The sequence below is a fragment of the Aphidius gifuensis genome, linkage group LG2 (genome assembly GCF_014905175.1).
Source record: "Aphidius gifuensis isolate YNYX2018 linkage group LG2, ASM1490517v1, whole genome shotgun sequence".
Classification (NCBI taxonomy): domain Eukaryota; kingdom Metazoa; phylum Arthropoda; class Insecta; order Hymenoptera; family Braconidae; genus Aphidius; species Aphidius gifuensis.
In genome coordinates, this window is record NC_057789.1 from 12,182,833 (window position 1) to 12,197,789 (window position 14,957).

At 30.0% G+C, this 14,957-nt stretch overlaps 1 non-coding gene across 1 annotated transcript; it reads right to left on the reverse strand.

Annotated features, from left to right (window-relative positions):
• Window positions 1-10,599: 10,599 nt before the first annotated feature.
• On the reverse strand, window positions 10,600-10,698 carry Trnay-gua. The gene is made up of 2 exons: window positions 10,661-10,698; window positions 10,600-10,635 (listed from the first exon to the last, which is right to left on the reverse strand). It is a non-coding gene; the product is annotated as a tRNA-Tyr (tRNA).
• Between the last annotated feature and the right edge of the window lie 4,259 nt (window positions 10,699-14,957).

Sequence of the window (14,957 nt, forward strand, 5' to 3'; positions counted from 1 at the left end):
GATATGGAAAAGCAAATAATCGATATATGGGCAGTGAATATAATCAGAGGAAGAAGAGTCATTTTTAATGTACTTTGATTTAAATAATATGTATGGAGCAGCAATGAGAGAATATCTTCCAACTTGTAAATTTGAATGGATTAATAATTTTGATATTTCAATATTAAATTCAACTGCTGATAACTCAAAATATGGATACATTCTTGAAGTTGATTTAGATTATCCTGCAAGTTTGCATCATCATCATAAAGATTTTCCTTTAGCACCAGTACGCGAAAAACCACCTCTAGAAACCAGTAAAACTCCAAAACTACTGGCAACTCTAGATAATAAAAAAAATTATGTTATCCATTACCGGAATTTAAAACAATATTGTTCGTTGGGGATGATTATTACTAAAGTTCATCGTGTTTTAAAATTTGAACAAAGTGCATGGCTTCAATCTTATATTGATCTTAATACAGAGTTACGAAAGAAAGCACGTAGTGCATTTGAAAAAGATCTTAGAAAATTATTCATTAATGCAATTTATGGTAAAACTCTAGAGTCTGTAAGAACTCGTAAATCCATAAAACTTGTAGAAAAATATGGTGGTAGAGGTGGAGCAAGATTTTATATCTCAAAGCCAAACTTTCACAGTCATTTAATCATTGACGATCTTGTAATTATTGAGATGAAACCAACCAGTATACTTTTCAATAAACCAATTTATCTTGGATTTTCTATTTTGGAAATGTCAAAAACATATATGTATGATTTCCATTATAATTTCATAAAACCAAAATATGAAGATAAAGTCAAGTATTTATATGGTGATACTGATTCTGCTGTTTACCACATATTTAGTCATAATCCATACGATTCAATACGTAATAATCCTGATAAATTTGATACATCTGATTATCCAGAAAATAATCAATATGGAATTCAATTAAAAAATAAAAAAGTTATTGGTATTATGAAAGATGAGAATAATGGAAAAATAATGAAAGAATTCATTGGTTTACGAAGTAAATTATACTCTTATGTTATAGCAGATGAAAATAATTCATTAAAAAAACGTGTTCATATGAGAGCAAAGGGCGTCAAAAGATCAACTGTAAGACAAATAACTTTCGATGATTATAAAAATTGTTTAATTAATCATGTTATTTTAAAAAAGCAACAAAATATTATAAGATCACATAAACATGAAGTAACAACAAGAACGAATGTGTTTGAGTAAAAGTATATTTAAAAGAAAATATGAATGATGTAAATAAAAGTTGTATAAATGTATATAATAAAAATTATTGTTAGAAAATAAATACACGTTGCTTTTTTTATTTATTAGTTTATTGATTATCTATCCATTGATTATGACTATTGTCAAATCCAAGATATTTTACATACATCTGATTCCCTAGTCTTTTCAAAACTTTTTCAATCAAATAAATGTCGGAATGTCGAACTTTTTGTAGCTCTTCAGTATAAAAGCTTCCTTGTATTGGATTTCCTTGATAATCTTTAAGCTTATACGTTACAGGTGATGTTTTATTAATTTTAGTAATTGTGAATATTTCGTTTGTCCAATTTGGTTTATATCCTTTATCAAAGACATGCTTATATTTACTTATTCTTACATGTTGATTTAATTTAAATTTGATTTTAACATGACAATGATTTAAACTTTTAAATACAGTTTGTTTTAATATTTTAATATTTTTACCAACAACTTCAACTGGTTTCATTTTAATTGTGCGATGTTTTGTATTATTATATTTTTTAATTAATTCTGGCAGCAATTTCAACCATTTATAATTTCCTTGCATGCTAAATTCAAAAAACATTTTGTTTTTTAGTGTTCTATTGAATCGTTCAACTATTGATGCTTTTAAATGAGTAAATGTTGAATACATATGAACATTATATTTTTTTAACATTGTTTTGAATGTTGAATTATAAAATTCTTTTCCTTGATCCACATGAAGATTTTTGCATATTCGACCTTTTTTAAATATTGATTCATTGCTGCTGTTACCTCTTTTCCAGTTTTTTTTTGAGTCCAACAGCCCAGCTGAATTTTGAGAAAATATCAATGACTGTTAAAATATAATTATATCCAGAATTGATCTTTGAATGTTCAATCATTTCAACAAGATCAGCTTGCCACGTTTCATCCTTATCACGAATATCAACTTTACGTCGTAAAAAATTTTTTCTTGCTGGAGCGTGTAACTCACGCACAACGTCTCTTTTATAATCAGTCATAGTTCACTGACGGATGTATACAGACTGATTTTTTTATATTAATATATTAATATATTAATCCACATTCTCTCAACTCTTCAATAATTGACATGATCTCATTATCATGATTCGGATTACCAGCTGTTCTTGATGCTACTAATAATCGTAATCGATCAACAAGTTCATTCGGATCGTCCCAATAGATATAATTGACTCTAGTTGGATTATTTTTCTAGAGTCATAACCGTTGGTAATAATCCAGTACCATAATGCTCATTATTAACATTCTTATGAGGTTACAATAAAATCAATGTATTTCCGAGATGCTGAATTTTTTATTGGCATATTAGATCTATGATATTGATGATGTGCATTTGTATTATTAATAATTTCATTATAATTTTTTTCATCAATATCAGTAATAGTTCTTCTGTCTGGTGATTTCATAAATAATAATTCCATTAATCCAGGTGTTATTTTGTATGGTGTATCAAAAATATTTAATTCATCATCGTTAAAGAAAATTTTCGCATTTCCAATTTTGTAGTCAGATTTTACTTTTTTTACACCATAATCTTTATCCCACTGTATACTATTGATTTTTCCTAAGTAATCATCTATTAAATCTTTATTTGATTCTTCTACAAATGTTCCCTCGCCTTCATCAGCAGTATCATATTCAGCTTCTTGTTCATAAACTGATTCTTCAATATCAGAAGTACTAAAATTGTCCTCATGTGTTGAATTATTTTTTTTATCATTCGTATTTTTTTCATCTGGAAATGATTTATCATCATCAATTAATGATTTTTTGCTAACCGTTGTTGTTGGCAGTTGTGCAGCTAATTTGTTGAGCGGTGTGACAACAGGTTTAAGATATTCATTTGCAGCATCTGATATATTTTCTTTCCCTAATTTTATCAATTGATATTTTTTCCGAATAACGTCTTGTACTTTTTCAATTTCGCTTAAAAATTTTGTTTCATCAACTAGTTCTTGCTCACAAAGAGGCATGTTGATCCTTTGCGATTTTACAATTAACTGAGAAAATTTAACAAATTGTTTTGTTATTTATAGTTATAAAGCAGTCAAAATTTTTTCTATATCTCCCTTTATCTATATCTCTATCTTTATCGATACACAGGAAGCAATATTTTTCTTTCCAACAATCCACACACATCTGACGGAATTTACTATACTCCATATCAATATTAACGTGATCGTAATGTATATGCTTTAAATTTGTATCATCTTGTGGGAAGACTATTAAAAAATTGATATTATCACGTATTAAATGTTTTGGTATTCGTGCATATGATTGACATAAATAAAAAGAATCAACAGCTTTGTGCCTTCCCATACAAAAAAATGCTTTTATATGATTCTGCTTTTCAGTTGCAACATCATCAAATATAAACAACGAATTTGGTTTTGCTTCATCAACTGGTACGACTTGATCGTTGTCGGAAAATTTATAATAATTTATTTCTTCAAGTGGTTCTAGTAACTTTTCTAAATATTGATATTTTGGTTGGTATAATGATTTACTATAAATATAAATATTTGCAAATCGTAAACCATTTGGATCAACAATTAAACTCATTAAAGCGTTCGTTTTACCACAATTACTTCCTCCAATGCACATCTTATTGTATTAGGTATGTTGGATATATTGCCCGTTAAGGGATTTATATCTAGTAAGGAGTTTAGGATAGTTAATTTAAATAATCAACACAACAATTTTGTTTGTTACTGTTCTAGTTTAATAATTATCATGTAAATTACTCTTTAATTTTTATATTATTATTCAATTTATTTGTGATATTATTTAAGTTGATTTTTTTGTAATAGCAAGTGACAAGAGTAGTAGGCTACAGGATTGCGAATGCAACTGATTCTAGAAAAAAGGTCCAGGACGCTAACCAGCTTCTGGGCCTTAGTAATGAAAAATCTGGACAATTCTAGAAGGCCAAACGACGCTTGTATAACCAAGCGTCGCTTGGACCCGACAAAACTTCCAAATGTTTTAGATGTATTTTATGGTATTCCTCGAAAGACTGGGTGGTCTTCGAGGTCAGCGGCCTAATCCTCATTGTCCTCAGACTGCAACATTTTTCTAATGGCAAACGTTGTCAGTTTGAGGGATTAGTCGGCATCGGCTCGTGCCGTCAGAGGATTAGACTCGCTAGCTCAATGTGTTGTATGTTTTATATATTTTTTATTTTATTTTACATTTTCAAACTTATTTTTTCTCAAATGAAATTTATCTTTTTCTGTCTCTCTCTCTTCTCACTTACCTCTCTTTCCGACGGAACAAGGTAGTAAATCCCCATGTCGTTTTTCTATTACACCATTACCACTTTTTGATGTAATTATATTAAAGTTTATAACTGGTAATTTTAGAGCTTGTTTCTGGTAATCCATCGTGATGAGCACTGAGCTCAAATCATATAAATTCAACCGTTTTATACCAAAGCAAATCAGTCTCTTATAAGCTATGATTGAGCATACATCAAAAAAGAAAAAGAACAAAAAACGTTGTGGAAAAGGAATTCTCAATAAAATAATCAACAAGTTACCATTTGAACTTCATCTGCCTGGTTATTCATATTGTGGACCAGGTACCAAGTTAGAAAAACGTTTAGCAAGAGGAGATCCGGGAATTAATCCTTTGGACGCAGCCTGTAAAAATCACGATTTTGCATATTCGAAAAATCGCAACGACATCAAGGCAAGAAACGCAGCTGATGATATTTTAGCTCGTGAAGCAGCTAAACGTATTTTTTCGAAAGACGCTAGTTTAAGTGAGAGAGCAGCAGCTACATTCGTTACTGGAGCAATGAAAGTAAAATCAAAATTTGGCATGGTTGTGTTACTGAAAAAAAGAAAAAGAAATGTACGAGAAAAAAAAAACCATTATCTTCGTTGAAAAATAGAAAAATAAAAAAAAAGACTGGAGGAAAATTAATAAAAAATAAAAAAAAACATGCAGTTAAAAAAAAGAAAATAACAAAAAAGAAAATATTATTTTCAAAAATCGTACAAGCAGCAAAACAAGCAATGAAGGGATCAAATAATTCATCAGTTGCAATTAAATCAGCAATAAACGGTGCGAGAGCAGCTATTAAAAAAAATGGTGGCAAGAAAGCTATTACAGTACCTAGAGTTTTACCAGTTGCTAAACATATCGGTGGTGCTCTACCGCTTTCAATCCCGATTTTCTCAGCTATATCAGCATTAGGTGGGTTAGTTGGTGGAGCATCTGGTGTTGTCAAAGCTATCAATGCAGTAAAGACAAGTAAAGAACAATTAAATGAGAATAAGCGACACAATAAAATGATGGAATCAATTGCAATAGGAAAAGGACTTTATTTAACACCACATAAAAGCGGTATGGGACTTTATCTCTCTCCAAAAAACTTCAACTGATGCTACCACAAAGAGCTTTAACTGACGGTGATTTATTAAAATTTGCTAAACAATCAAAAATTGCTAATTTCCGTGGAGTTTTTATGTAAAATGATATGCCAAAAGATGGACCATGGGAACAAGAGTGTGGAATCATCAATTTAGATGATAAGAGGAATCCTGGAACACATTGGGTAGCATATAAAAAACTCAATAAAAATTCAGCAATATACTTTGATAGTTTTGGCAACTTACAACCACCGAAAGATCTTGTCAGTTATCTTAATGTTGGTAGCATCACTTATAATTATAAACGTTATCAAGATTGGAATACGTATAATTGTGGACATTTATGTCTCGCATTTCTCACAGGAAAACTATAAAAACGGAAGAAAAGAAAATTTCTAATCAGTTATTTATCGACCTTGACAATGAACGAAACGTTCACTTTAACTCTCACCGGTAAATCTTCAGTCTTAGAAACTGATTACTTTCCACCAATACAATTATCAAGTGAAAAAAATTATTCATTAGCACTAATTTCATTTTTATCATTTAATTCATTGCCAAATATCGATCATGAAAATAATATAATTTCATATTTTAACAGTTTTGATAAAATTGAAATACCAACTGGAAGTTATGAAATAGATAATTTAGCTGCTTACTTAGGAGAATATGGAATCAAAATTACATATAATAAAAATACTTTACATTCATATATAACAAGTGAAAGAGATATTGATTTTGTAAAACCAAAATCACCAGCACGTTTACTAGGATTTACACCTAGACTATTGAGAGCAGATACAAAATATGAATCAAACTACCCGATTAATATTTTAAAAGTGAATACATTGAGAATCGAGTGCAACATTACAACAGGAGCTTACGTGAATCAACAAAAAGTTCATACAATATATAACTTTTTTCCTGCTGTACCACCTGGTTATAAAATAATTGAAGTACCAGCTAATCCAATCTATTTAGCAATTACTGATCATTTAAAACCATTGATCATTTACAATGAAAAATTGTTGATCAAAACGGAAAATTAGTGAATTTCCGTGGTGAAACAATAACCATTACGTTACACGTAAAATCATAGGAATGGGAATTTGCTTCAATTCACGCGCTATAAAACGTGGGGCATCGTATAAAAGCAGCACATCATGGACACCTCCAGTCAGTCTGAATCGAGCAGTCAAGAAGTTGACACCTCAGAATATAAATTACCTGCAGAGTCTAGGTCTAAAAGTAAAAAAAAATTTTGGAACTTTAATTGGATAAATATAACTTGTCTTAATTGTTTTACACGTCAAAATGAGTGATGAAAATATTTTCGATATAAACGCGCCAGTTCAATTTAACAATGAAATATCCAACTATGAGCTACATGCTCATCAGTCATTTGGATCAACGAGCTTCAATAATAGTGATGAAATAAGAATATCAATACAGAATCAAGATTTGTTTGTTCTACCATCAAAAAGCTACATACGTATGAGTGGAAAATTAACGCAACAACATGTTGCTGTAAATGCAGAAGATCCACTTTCCCATATTTATTCTTTAACGTTAGTAAATAATGCTATGTGTTTTTTGTTTGATGAAATGCGTTATGAATTAAATGGAGTTTTAATTGATAAATCAAAGAATGTTGGTATAACATCTACAATGAAAAATTATTTGTCATTAAGTTCAAGAATGAATTATGAAAATGCAGGGTGGATAAATCAAAATGGTATGAAATTGATAAATGATGATGGATATTTTGATATATGCGTTCCATTAAATATAATTTTTGGCTTTGCTGAAGATTATCAAAAAATAATTGTCAATGCGAAACATGAACTCATTATGATACGATCACGTTCAAATTTGAATGCGATCGTACGAGATAATGAGAGAGTTCCTGATATGCCAGAATTTGATTTAAAACTTACAAAAATTGAATGGCTTGTACCATATATAATGTTATCAAACAAAAAAAAAATTGATATAATGAAATATATACAAAAAGATCCTGTCATTTCTATTGGATATAGATCGTGGGACTTATATGAGTATCCATTGCTGCCACAAACAACTCATCATATATGGACAGTGAAAACTGCAACTCAACTGGAAAAGCCACGTTATGTTATTCTTGGTTTTCAATCAAATAGAAAAAATGATTGGCAAAAAGATGTAACACATTTTGATCATTGTAAAATAACAAATGTTAAACTTTATCTTAATTCTCATATTTTTCCATATGGGAATTTGAATCTTGATATTGAAAAAAATCAATTTGCTTTATTATATGATATGTATGCTAATTTTGCAGAGTCTTACTATGGCTCAAAAATAGATTTAGTAACAAAAGATAATTTTATTCAAAAATCTCCATTAATTGTTATTGATTTTAGTAAACAAAATGAGTTTTTGAAGACTGGTGCTGTAGATGTACGCTTGGAATTTGAATCAAAAGAAAATTTTCCTCAAGAAACGACAGCATATTGCTTAATTTTACATGATAAAATAATTGAATATAGACCAATAAGTGGAATAGTACATAAGTTAACATAAATTAATTGTAACCTATGGTTTTGATTGAATAAAAACAAACGAAAATAATTTGATTTAGTGTATTTATTTATTTATTTATTCACATTTCCTCATCATCATCGAAATCACGTAGATCATATGTACTATCATCTAATATTACATCTTGGTTATTTTCACCATCAAGAACCATGGTTAGTGTTCCTTTCTTGACAGCATTTTCTAGCTCCTAAGATTCTTGATCATCTTGATTGAAATGTGTAGCAAATCTTTTTGGTAGATATGCATAATTTTCATTGTTGATTTCAACTGTTAGCGCTGGACCATACTTTGATGTTGGAAATCTCGCTACTTTAGTAATTTTATAAACTACTTTTCTCTTAAAATCTTTTAATGATTTGCGTTCGTTAGCTTTTTGAAGTTTTTTTGCTTTTGCAAAACCAATTTTTAATATCTGTAAATGGAAAAGTTATTTTTTAGTTAAAAAAATAATCAAAAAACAATGATAATATCAATAAGTTAATAAAAATTTATAAATATATGATAAAACTTACTTGTTGGTTTCTAAGACTGGGCGCACTACAGCTGATGGACTGAACGATGAGTGATGTTTAGTCTCTGTGCATGAGAATATATACTAAAACTCAGGTCCCCCACCAACGAAAAAGTTCCCTTTCCTCTCTTCACTTAGAGTGGGGGAACGTTTTGATTGGTCAATATTTTGTAGGAGAAGAAAAATCAGGTTTTGCTTATCCCTACTATAAATTTTTTTAGGAGTGGGGGAACATCGTGATTGGTTTAAATTTTGTGGGAGAAGGAAAATCAGGTGATGCTTATCCCGACTAAAAATTTTTCTTCTTAGAAAATAGTTTTTACTTTCTATTATTCTAATCTTTTAATCTTTTAATCCTATAATCTTCTTCATGGAATTTATAACAATAGATGTAAAAAAATATTTTTTTGAGAAAAGCTAATAATTCCTGTTCGAACATGTTTCAGTATATTTTCTAAAATTTAATCTTTTAATCCATTGTCGTCAGATGATTCATCAATTTTTATAACAATGAAATCTAGACAGAATTTTTTTTTTTTCTTTTTCTGTTCAAACATGTTAAAACTTGTTGAAACTTGTTTCTATTATTATTTTATTATACAAACTAAATCTTTATTTTTTCATATCTTATATTTAAAGGAAGGAAGGATAATTCTAAAAAAATTAACAACTTTCAAAAATTCGTCTTTGCATCATTTATTCATTAATAAAATTCAATTCTCCATTGTCAGTTCCTTCTTTACATTTTAAACAATCTTTTTCTAGTACATAATAAGATATTCCAACTTCATCTTCACAATCATTTTGTATTGGATGTTTTTTACATCGTTTTAATTTTGAAATTGTTGGATTTGAACGTTGTTCTACTGATAATTTTTCCCAAATTTCATCAATTTGATGTGATGCAAATTTTATAATAGCCATCACTGGAAGTGCAGCAATATCTTTTTGTGTCAAGTCAGTTATATTTTCAACTGCACAAAAATGTAAAATGGATTTTTTCATGTTGGCTCTTGTTGAAAATTTTTTAATATACCAGTATTTGTATCTATGTGCATTTTCATATGCACATTTGTAAGAACTGCATAAAGGATGTGAATTCATATGTCGTATTGCTGGATGTTCCATCTCTAATATTTTTATATCTGGACATCCCAAGTCTTCCAAATTAAAAATTGTCATTGGATTAAAACGTAAAATAAATGTTAACCATTTTTTTCTATCTACACCTTTGACAAATAAATAATTAAACTTTCCAACTAATTCTTCAATGATTATTGCTGATACGTTATTATATTGATCATGACCAGCTTCCCAAGATATCCTATGATAATTTTTTTCACAATTATTCACAGTATTTTTATATTCTTCTGTTAGATGTGATTTTTCACAAGGTGGTTTGAATATTTTTATAGTTGGTAAAGATCTTGAATTTATAGGTTGGATAACCAACTCTTTTACAACAAATAAACCTTGAGGTTCTTGAAATCCTTGGAAATCAATGAATGCTGACATTTTGTTCCAATGTATATCTATTCAACTCAACTCAACTCAACTGAATAGTGACCAGTTCTGAACTGATGAAATTTCTTTTATACCTCTGAATAACCACTACCCTCTTTTTTCTATCCCTTCCACTTCCTATTTACCCCCTCCACAACTTATTTTATAAACATCAAATAGATGATGAAATAATGGAATTATTTACAATACTTTCTGTAATTTGTCTTGATGATGCAAGAGCTAAGGTTCCAACCTATAAAATGATTGGTCCTCAGTTCAAACCATCATCAAGACAAATTTTTTTTTTTTTTTTTCAATTCCATCAACATTGTTTTTATATGAATAAAAAAAAAAAATATTCCTTCGAGCCGGATTCGAACCAGCGACCTCTGGATGTCTCCCATATTTTAATCGAACCAATTACAGTCCATCGCTTCTACCAACTGAGCTATCGAAGGCAATTTAGTTTTTCATTAAACAATATTTGAAGGAATATTTTTTTACCGACAGGATATAGCATAATCTCTTGTTTGTTTCAGAGGATAGCGTGCCAAACTCTCATGCCAAAGGTCTGAGTTCAAATCCCGGTTAGGGAAAATATTTTTTTCCATTAATAATAATAATAACACAAGATGACGTCTCTTAAAAACCAAAGATGACATTTAAAAAAATTCAATATGGCGTCTTGCGAAAAAACCAATAGGGCGTTGAAAAAAAAAAATCCAATATGGCGACAGACGGGAAAAAACAATATGGCGTCGTATGAAAAATTGGACCCGGGAATTTCAAAATTTCAAAAATTAAAAATGGCGTCTTATAGAAAAACCAATATGGCGTCTTACAAAAAATCGGACCCCCCATGGCGATTTGGCCTGATTAATCAATTGGAGGACCCCATGTGGCGATTTGACCTAATTAATTAATTAATTGACCTAATTAATTAATTCAAGGACCCCCTGTGGTGATTTGACCTAATGAATTAATTCGCGGACCCCCTGGGGCGAGGCTTCGCGGATTCCAGGAAATCACCCGCGAATCACAGCGGGGGGTCGCGGGTTTCGCATGGGGAAGGGGGGGGCACAGCGGGGGGGTGTCCTTGAACTCTCCTATATATACTACTCAGTAGCTAAGGAAAAGATGTAGCGAAGGAAGTATGGTGGCCAGAAAAATTATGTTCTGAGCAATATTTATTTCTCAGCTACATCTTTACCTTAGCTACCGCTTGTCCTCGGACATTTTCATTTATTTAACGAATAAAATTAACGCAATTCATTTTTATAAGTTAAAATGAGAAATGACTAATTAATTTATTCAATATATTAATATATACTATAATAATGATCATAATTATATATGATAATTACTTATAATATGATACCAAGGTAGAAATTCTCGGTCAGTGCTCGAGATACTACCTCGGAGAAATTCGAGATTGTAAAAAACGAAAAAATTAGTATTATATGAATGAAGAGAATGCTTATAGTCAAACACAATAGTCTTAAGTTTCTTTATATTTCATTCAATCTAAACAATTGATAAAAATATAATTATGAATTATATTTATTTTTATTTTATTATTTTCAACCTCAGTTGACAGATCGAAAAATTTTAAACATAACATTTCATGAAAATAAACCCTAATTTTAGGAATAAAAAAAAAAGTCACTAGATTGGAATTGTCCAGTGAGTGACTTTACCGACAGCTGCAAATATTTTATTTTGACACCCAAGTTAATGCCAAATGTTAATTTTTGAAAAATTCATTTCTCAAAGGAAATAATTATTTGGCAACTTCCATTCCATAGAACATTTTTTCCATAGATTTTTGTCTTTCCAAAAAATTAAAAAGCTATGGGAAAAATATTATAAAGAATGGAAGTTGCCAAATAATAATTACTTTTGAGAAATTAATTTTTCAAAAATTAACGATTGGCAACTTCCATTCCATAGCACATTTTTCCCATAGCTTTTTGTCATTTTAAAAAATTAAAAAGCTATGGGAAAAATGTTCTAAGGAATGGAAGTTGCTAAATAATAATTTCCTTTGAGAAATTAATTTCTCAAAAATTAACATTTGGCAACTTCCATCCCATAGAACATTTTTCTCATAGCTCTTTGTCTTTTCAAAAAATTCCAATCTAGTGACTTTTTTTTTTATTCGTGAAATAAAGGTTTATTTTCATGAAATATTATGTTAAAAATTTTATCATAAGTTTATCATAATTTAGTCATAATTATTTTCTTATCAATTGTTTAGATTGAATAAATTATAAAGAAACTTAAGACTATTGTGTTTGACTATAAGTATTCAGTGCATTCATATAATACTCATTTTTTAGTTTTTTACAATCTCGATCTTAACTCGGAAAGCGTAACGCCCTGACCTCGGGCCAAGCTTTATACCCGAGGTCTATCAGGTCGAAACCAGGTTTAGAGTCGAATTCCGAGACTAATTTCTACCTGGGGTACGTTGAACATAGTACAATAATTCAAAAATTGTAAAAAACATCAACAACAACATTTATTCTTCATTGGTATAATTATTTTAATATTGTACTTGTTATAAGTAAAGATTGATAACAATATGAAAATAGATAGAGCTATGAAAATTGTAAGTGGGCTGTACACATCCTAATTCACAAACATATCTGTGCTGACAATAAATGTTATATAAAAAATGAACAACGTGTATGTACACTATACGCACTTCATTATTGGACGCCAACTAACATGGTTATATAATGATATTTTTTTTCCATCTTTTCTGCAAATCAACAATCTAAATTCATTTATATTCGCTCAATTTTTATTCGAGAGACAGAGAAGAGAAGTGTCATCTTTTGACTCAGTTTTACTGTTTGGATAGAAATCATTAACCAAAACGAATTTTAAAACGTGTGAAGAGCAAATGTGCAGGATTGTTATTTCTTGTTGACAAATTTGGCCAGTCAATTTATCTCAACGATCTTGTATGTACTTGGATGGTGTTGTACCATTTATTTCAATACTTGCAGCACACAGGCGAGCTACTGAATGTTTGGATCTGAGTTTTTTCTCTTCAAGTCTATATTTCCCTTTTCATGCATCCTTCAAATCACACACACAATTAAAAAAAAAATAAATGATGTAATCCGAGTGCTTCCGAATTCACTTCGAGATAGCCGAAACCAGCTGAAATTAACATGCTCGGCAGCACTCGGTTTACATCGTTTATTTTTTTATAAATGTATGTGTGACTTAAGGGACGAATGGAAGGGGAAATAAAGGCTTCAAGATAAAATACTCAGATGCAGATCCAAACATTCAGTAGCTCGCCTGTACAATAGTGGCAGACTAAAATCTTGTATGACTTGTGGAAATGTATTCCACAATTGATAGTGCGCATGTATTTTTAGAACCTGGTAAGACAAACCGATAGTGGTGAACGTAAAATTAAGGTTACCTGCTTCTATTTGTCCTTCTGGTCTGGAATTTAACATTTCCGTTTCAAGTACATAAGGGCTTTTCCCTATCAGTTTTGCTTGAAGTTGTTTTCTTTTCCATTTTTCAATCCGACGCCTATGTTTCTCACCAGCAAGATGTACAATGTTTCCACTTACTGATATGAAACAAGTTGGACCTTCATAAGGTTCAGCTATTTTTTTATAAGTATGGAATTCAAACGCAGCACATGTTGTAAATGAGCACGTAGCTGAACAAGAAAAACTTGGTATTTTTGACTTGGATTTGGATTGCAGTAGTGCCATTTAAATTTTAAAACACAAATTAGGAATAGTGATTGAAATATCTCCTGTAAATCGTCATGCCAATCACTTTTCTCATTTGCCGGTTGAAGTTTCTCATTATCAGTCCAATATTGAGCCCAGAAATTTCTTGGAATAATAACTGTTTTTGTTGTAGAACTTTGAAAATTGTTTTTTATCGGTACAAAATTTAAATCAACTGTTTGATGGACAGCTACAAATTTCACATAAGCAATCGAATCGCCGGGAATTATACTGTCATCTGACTTACTAAAAAGATCAGGTTTGAAATTTACTTCAACACGGTTCTTCTCATATTGTTTTTTCATGTATTCGTCATTAACATTTAGCTTCATCAAGAAAGAATTAATTGAATTATTATCGATTTCTAGTTGCGTATAATTGATTGCCAGGTTGTTTGTTTTCTTTTTTTCTAAAGAATTTCTATTTCGTTTTAACAATAAACTTTGTGATCTATAAGGTCTTGATTCACAAATGCTACCTAGTTTGACATAAACAATTGAACCTAAAGGAATTTCATACCCGTTAATGTACCTGATGTTACTATAAATTATGTGAGGTTTTATAGATAAGCACTCGTCATTTTTTTCGTACCCGGCTTTTTCAAGATTATTATTGACAACATTTTTTGTACTTAGTTTATGTTTCTGATCGAATGTATCAAATAGAGTTTTCTGTTTCTTCACAGCATCAATATTCAGTAACTTGGTACACTTTCTTTGGTCTGCTTTATATTCTTTTTCCTTATCTAATATGTCATTTACTTGACTGCCAGATTCAAAACTATTTAAATGACTATATTTGTTTGACTTCTCGGAACCTGAAGAATATTCATTTTTTCTATCTAATACACCATCTACTGGACTGCCAGAATCCAAACTATTTGGATGACTATATTTGTTTAACCTTTCAGAACCTGAAAAATGGTCATTTTTTTTTATCTAATATGTCAT